Here is a 7,460-nt window from a genome sequence, read left to right on the forward strand (position 1 = left end):
CTGTCTGTATATGTATGTGGACACATAGTGTGCATGTGGAGGTGAGAGGACAGCTTTCAGGAGTTGGTTCTTTCCTTCTAACACATGGGTCCCAGGGATTGAGGTGGTCAGCCTTGGCCACAAGTTCCTTGGCCACAAGACCATCTTGATGGCCTCCCTCTTGTTTTTACTTATGTGTATGAGTGTTTTACATGCATATATGCTCACCCATATTGTGTGCAATGTCCGAGAAGGCCAGAATGCTGTTCCCCTGGAACTGGAGTTATAGTCTGTGTGGGTGCTGGGAACTGAACTTGGGACCTCTGCAAGAGTAGCCAGTGCTCTTTAACTGCTGAGGCCATCTCTCCAGCCCTGCCTGTCCCTTGTTTTTTGAGACAGCATCTCTGATTGGGACCTGGGGTTTGCAGATAATACTAGGCTGGCAGGCCAGCACACTATGTATACATAACATACACACACATGGATACTCATTTCAAAATATGGACTTTTGGGTCTGGAATGTAGGTCAGTGAAGTAATAGAGTACTTGCCTTCAGCATATGTGATTTTCTGGGTATAAAATTTAAGAGAGGAAAAAAAATTTTGTTTTTTTTTGTTTTTTCCTGAAGAATATTACTGGTTATTTATGCATGGTGTATTTTTGTTACTCTCTTATTTGTTTCCCAGATGTTTGCAATTGGAAATAATGCTCTATACTTCAGCTAGTATGTATTAAAGCAAATGTCTAAAGATTTTATACTTTTTGTTATTTTGGATTTTTTTGTTCGTTTTGCTTTGTTTTGAAATGAGGTCTCCTGTAGCTCAGTGTGACTTTGACTTACTATAAAGCCGAGACAACTTTCAGTTTCTGATTCGCTTGCGTCTATCTCTTTAAGTGCTGGGATTAGAGGCCTTTGCCGTCATAACCAGCTTTGTTTTTTATTTTTGGTGGCACTGGAGATAAAATCCAGGGTCTGGTATATGCTAGGCAGATACCCTGTCACTGAGCTACATACATCTAGCCCTTGGTGGTTTTTTTGGTCTTTTTGAGGCAGGGTCTCCCTGTAGTCCCAGCTGGCCTGGAACTCACTTTGTAGACCAGGCCGGCCTTGAACTCACAGAGATCCTCCTGCCTCTGCTGGGATTAAAGGCGTGCACCACCACGCCTGGTGCCCTTGGTTTTTTTGAGATAGGGTCTCATGTAGGCCAGGTTGGCCTTCAGTTTGAGATCCTCTTGCCTCTACCTTCTGAGTGCTGTGGTTGCAGGAGTGTGCCATGCCACGTTATAATTTTTATAGATATTGTAGAACTGTATATGCAATGTTCATTCTTTTCTTCTTACTACTGAGGATTGAACTCAGGACTTTGTATATGCTGAGCATGTCTAACCTCCATTTCCACAATGTGCATTCTTACCAACAATTGATTCAAATTATGTACAGAATAACCAATGTGGTTGTACACTTCACAGATGGATACTTATAATAATGAAGAATTCAACATTAATTTAAAAAAATTATTATTTTTATTTTCTGTGTATGAGTGTATTGCGTGCATGTGTGTAAGTGCACCCATGTCATGCAGTGCCCTCAGAGTTGGAAGGTGGCATTGGCTTCTCCTGGAACTGGAGTTAGGGATGGTTGTTAGATGCCATGTGGGTGCTGGGAATCAAACCCGGGTCCTCTGCAAAAGAATCTGGTGCTCTTAACCACTGAGCCATCTCTCCAGCCCCTCAACATTAGATTTTTTTTCACTTTATTTATTCAAAACATAATTAAGTGGCTATACAACAATGTGGTCTTTGTTTTTTCCTCAGAAAATAATTATAGCTGATTAACCCTAGTTTAAACTATCATGGAGACCTGTATGTAGTAGCAAAGGCTTGAAGGATAAGTAGAGCAGAGAAAATTTTTAATTGGCATTCTTAAACTTAGTTATTCTGAAACCTTTTTATTCATCTTTTAAGGTTTGTGGCCAGATGTGGTGGGACATGCCTTTAGTCCCAGCACTTGGGAGGCAGAGGTAGGCGGATTTCTCTGAGTTCAAGGCCAACCTGGTCTACATTGTGAGTTCCAGGCTAGCTGGAGCTACAGGGAGACCCTGTCTCAAAAAAAAAAAAAAAATAATTTCTAACTATGTGTATGTTTGTGTCTCTGTGTTGGTATATGCATGTGAGTGCAAGTGCCCTTAGTGATCAGGAGAGCTCCAGGGTCCCCTGGAGCTGGAGTTATAGGCAGTTTGAGCTGCTCTGTAGGTGCTGGGGCATGAACTTGGGTCCTGAACCACTCCAGTGCTCCTTTTCACTCTTTTCCTTCTTTTTTTTTTTGGTCTTTTTGAGACACTGTTTCCCTGTAGCCCCAGCTGTCCTGGAACTCACTTTGTAGAGCAGGCTGGCCTTGAACTCACAGAGATCCGCCTGCCTCCACTTCCAGAGTGCTGGGATTAAAGGTGTGCGCCACCATGCCTGGCCCCTTTTCACTCTTAAAAACTATTATAGAGGCTGGAAAGATGGCTCAATGGTTCAGAACATTTGTTGCTCTTGCAGAGGACCTAGGTTTGGTTCCCAGCACTCACATAACAGCTCATAACTGCCTGAAACTCCAGTTCTAGGAATCCAACACCCTCTTCTGGCTTTTATGGGCACTACATGCATGTGGTTACCTTATATCATGAAGGCAAAACTCATACACATAAAATTTTTAAAAACTTAAGAAAATAAACCTGATTCATTAAATATAATATGCTTCTTATATATTGATAATATTTATAACTGTGTGGCATGTGCATGTGTGTACATGTGTATAAGGGTGCACCCATGTGTGCATGCACATTTGGCCAAAGGTCTACTTTGGGTGTCCTCTGTTTTTCTCCACCTTATTTTTTTAAGATTCATTTTATTTATTTATTTTTTTGGTCTTTTTTCTTTTTTTTTTTTTTTTTTTTTTTTTTTTTTTGTTTGTTTTTTTTTTAGTCTTTTTGAGACAGGGTCTCCCTGTAGCCCCAGCTGTCCTGGAACTCACTATGTAGACCAGGCTAGCCTTGAACTCACAGAGATCCGCCTGCCTCTGCCTCCCAAGTGCTGGGATTAAAGGCGTGCTCTACCAGGCCTGGCTCATTTTATTTTTTTAAATTTATGTTTGTTTGTGTGTGAACATATTTGTGCAGATATTTGAGGAGGCCAGGAAAAGCTGTTGAATTCCCCAGAGATGAAGTTACAGGCATGGCTAGGTACCAAACTTCAGTACTCTGCAAGAGCAGCAGGTATTCTTAACAGTGGAGCCAATTTTTCCATCCCTGTTCCACCTTATGTTTTGAGACAGGGTCTCTCTCTGAACCTGGAGCTCACTGTTTCTGCCAGATTGGCTGACCATCAAGCCTCCAGTATCTTCCTGTCTCTGCCGCCAACCCCTTCAGCCTCCAGCACTGGAGTTACAGATGTATACTTTTCAAGTGAAATATTCTATGAAAAACAAAAAGTCCAGTGCCACTCAGTTACACAGGTGCTTTTCCCTGAGACAGATGTACTTTGGAATTGTATTGGTTACTGACTGATCTTCTGTGACCAGATACCTGGTAAGAAGCAACTTAGTCCGGGAAAGAGTTCTTTTGGCTCACAGTTTGAGGGGACTTGGTCCATTATGGAGATGAAGGCCTAGCTGAGGAAGTGTGAGGTGACTGGTCACATTGTATCCCCCCCAGTCAGGAAGCAGAGAGAGATGAATGTTGGTGCAAAGTTGGCTTTCTCCTCTTTCCCTTTTTATTCAGTCCTGATTGGGACTCCAGCTCAATGAATTGGTGCTCCCCATATCAGGGCACCCGCTTGATCAATCTTTTCTGGAAAGGTATATTAAGAGAACAGTTATTTTAGTACCTATGGAGTTTCTTCATTTACTATTTGTATAAATTGACGCTTGTATTTGGAGAATTAAAGAACATTCTTTGGAATGCCTCTTGAAGTCCCACGATAGATGCTGATTACTTAGTACCCCAAAACTGTTACTGGGGTGAGATTTACTATTTGGACAAATGTAATCTCATCCCTTTCAAAATGTACTTGTTCCCAGGTTTCCCTGAATTGTTGATAGACTTCTGTTGAACAAATGCCGTCATCCCACCGCATAAAATTTAGGCATCTTTTCAATGTTTATTTCATGAACTGTAAAAGTAATGAAAACATATAACTTAAAAAAAAAGTCTTGGGTAAAAGATCCCCTTTTCTGGTGTCAGGGTCATTATTAAAGCTTTATAGGCCCCCAAACTAGTACTGCTCCCTTTTTCTTTCCAATTAAAATTTCTGCCTGAGGAGGAGGAGAAAAAAAGCTTTTTGAACATTCTATTAATCAGATGGCTGAACTGAATCTTCCTACTCCTGTGAGGTTACCCTCAAGGCATTTGGAGTTAGAATAAAGACTCTTGGGCTGGAGAGATGACTCAGTGGTTAAGAGCACTGACTGCTGTTACAGAGAACTCAGTTTCCATTCCCAGCACCCACATAGTGGCTAACAACCGCCTGTATCTCCAGTTCCAGGGGAATCAGATGCTGCCTTCTGACCTGTGCGGGCATTGCACGACATGGGTGCACTTACATACAGGTAGGCAACACACTCATACACATAAATAATAATAATAAGCTGGGCGTGATGGCACATGCCTTTAATCCCAGCACTTGGTAGGCAGAGGCAGGTGGATCTCTGAGTTTGAGGCCAGCTTGGTCTACAGAGTGAGTTCCAGGACAGCTGGGACTACAAGAAGACCCTGCATGTCTCAAAAAGATAAAAAAAAAACACCCCCCCAAACCATGTTTACCTTAGAAGTATTTAGCTTTGCAAATTAATCAGACAATTAGAAAGCTATTTTAGTGCTTATGTGTCAGACATTATTGAACATTGTAGGTTTATATGACAGAATTTTGTTTGATTATATAGCTCGATGGGTAGAATGCTTGCCTAGCATGCAGAAAGCTCTGGGTTTAATCCCCAGTACTGCTGTGGTATTGCATGCCTGTCATCTTAGCACTGGGTAGGTGGAAGCAGGAAAATCAGATCAAGGCCATCTGCATCCACATTATCAAGTTCTAGGCCAGCCTGGGCTACGTGAGACCTTGTTTCAAAAAACCAAAGGGGAGCTGGGCATGGTGCCACATGCCTTTGATCCCAGCACTTGGGAGGCAGAGGCAGGTGGATCTCTGTGAGTTTGAGGCCAGCCTGGTTTACATAGCAAATTCCAGGCCAGCTGGGGCCACAGGAAGACCCTGTTTCAAAAAGACCAAAAAAAAAAAAAAAAAAAAAAAAAAAACCCCACTAAAAGGGAAAGATAGGAAAAAAGGGGAGCTTACATTTTTGTCTGGTAAGACAGAAAATTCTCGGTAAATAAATAATTGTGATAAACGCTATGAAGAAGCTAAATTGGTGCAAGAGAAGAGGAAGGGAGTACTTCAGATTCGGTAGCCAGAGAAGACCTGTTTGCAGGGAGTTAGAACCCACACTTCCTTGACTTTAGAGGAGTGCCCTAGGCAGAGTAGACAGCATATTTAAAGTCCTTCTGGGGAGAATTTGGTTTGGCATATTAATAAAAGGAAAGGCCAGATTTTGTCCTTTAGTTATGGTATAGAGTTATAGGGAGTCATTTGGTTGAATGAGAAAGGTAAATGATAGGATTCATAATTTAAAATACTTTATTTAGTATTTTTATTTTATGTGTGTGAGTGTATTGCCTGCATGTGTGTGAGTGCACCTGTGTCATGCAATGCCGCAGAGGTCAGAAGACGGCTTCGGAATCCCCTGGAACTGGAGTTAAGTACGGTTCGTAGCCTTCGTGTGGGTGCTGGGAATCGAACCCAAGTCCTCTGTAAGAGCAGTCAGTTCTCTTAACCACTGAGCCATCTCTCCAGCCCCAGGATTCATAATTTAAAAAATGTAAATGAGTCATGCATCTTATTGCAGAGTGTCGAGGGTAGAAGGGCCATTTTAAACTGTAGGCTGTTTGGGGTATATGGAGGATGGACAGGAGAAATCAAGTTTTGTTTAAAAAAGTATCACACTTTTGATTTCGATGAGATTAATATAATTATAGCAAGAGAGTCACAGAGCAATAAGTACTCACTAATGTTTATTTGAATTACGTTGCTTTCGATTTGCAGATTTACAGTTGCAGATTCTCACCTTGGTGTGGCAAGTGTCTCAGTACGAACTCTCTTGGCTCAGTTGAAAATCACACATGTAGGCCTGGCTTGAAGGCCAGTGGGAAAGGAAACTAATTTTTTTTACTAGGAGAACACAAGGCATTTTGAGGAAAGAAATTCATCCTATTGATAGTGTTTTAGAACCAAGGTTAATGGTGAAAAGAGGAAAGAGATGTCCTTTCCAACCTTAAGTAGCCACCACATATCCTGATTCGAAAATCTTGAGCTGCAGGAGCTATAAAGTGCTCAGAAGAGCTTTTACAGGGAAATCTTTATAAAAAATCTAGAGGGCAGACTTTAGTAATATGATACTTAAGGAATAGAGTTGTGAAGCAAAACAGATGTATTAGGGCTACTTTTTACATCATCCTAAGCACAGTAGAGCTTAGGTGTTTTGAGTGTTTTCAAGAATAATAGACTTAAGCTGGGTGTGGTGTCGCACACCTACTATAGTCCTAGCAGGCGAATCTCTGTGAGTTTAAGGCCAGGCCAGCCTGGTCTACATAGGGAGTTCTAGGTTAGCTGAGGCTGCAGGAAGAACCTGTCTCCCCCCCCCCCCCAAAAAAAAACCCCACAGACTGATTTGCACATGTCAGGGGTTCCAGTGGTGGCACTAAAGCATGCTGAGCTCCTGAAGTAGATTTAGCAGTATTTAGTTTATTTTCCTCTTGCTGTGATAAAATACTCTTAACAGAAGCAACCTAAGGGAGAAAAGGATATGGGCCATCATGGAGGGGAAGTGAAGAGCTTGAAGCAGCTGGTCATCAAATCCATGATCAGGAAGCAGAGAGAGATGAATGTTTGCTGCTGTTCAGCTCCCTTTCTCCACTTATATAATATAGTCCAGGATCCCAGACGGAATGGTGCTAACATAGTGGGCAGGTCTTCCCACCTCAATTAATTCCCCATAGGCATATCTAGAGGCCCATCTTCCACATGATTCTAGATTCTGTCAAGTTGGCAATTAACACCATTACAAGCAACAGTCAGCCTTTGGGTCTTGTAACAGCAAACAACAACAGGTTTGAATGAGGAAGTATTTTGTTTGTTCTGTCTCTAGCCTATTTACCTTTGCTTCTCGCTTACCGAGAGATTGTAAATCTGCCTACTTAGTTCTAGACTTACGTGAAAGGAAAATGGGTAAGCAGTGCTGAAGAATTTCAAGGAGTAACACTGTATGATACATTTATATTAGAAAGTGGGCCAAGAGTCTATTAGAAGAGGGGATTAATAAAGGAGAAAGTGCCAAATGGGCTTTTTTTTTTTTTTGAAGCAGGATCTCCTTATAGTCCCACCTGGCT

At 41.8% G+C, this 7,460-nt stretch overlaps 1 protein-coding gene across 7 annotated transcripts in view; it reads left to right on the forward strand.

The window, feature by feature from the left end:
* R3hdm2 (R3H domain containing 2) overlaps positions 1-7,460 on the forward strand; it is a 165,851-nt gene that overhangs the window by 15,187 nt on the left and 143,204 nt on the right. The window contains exon 2 of one of the 7 annotated variants that reach the window (XM_029568803.1): positions 4,501-4,570. The exons of the other annotated variants lie outside the window; for them this stretch is intronic. The gene's annotated coding sequence lies outside the window, so the exon portion shown is untranslated. The remainder of the gene's footprint in view (positions 1-4,500; positions 4,571-7,460) is intronic. 7 annotated transcript variants of the gene reach the window in all.

Source organism: Nannospalax galili, unplaced genomic scaffold (assembly GCF_000622305.1).
Source record: "Nannospalax galili isolate Female #2095 unplaced genomic scaffold, S.galili_v1.0 scaffold340, whole genome shotgun sequence".
Lineage (NCBI taxonomy): Eukaryota > Metazoa > Chordata > Mammalia > Rodentia > Spalacidae > Nannospalax > Nannospalax galili.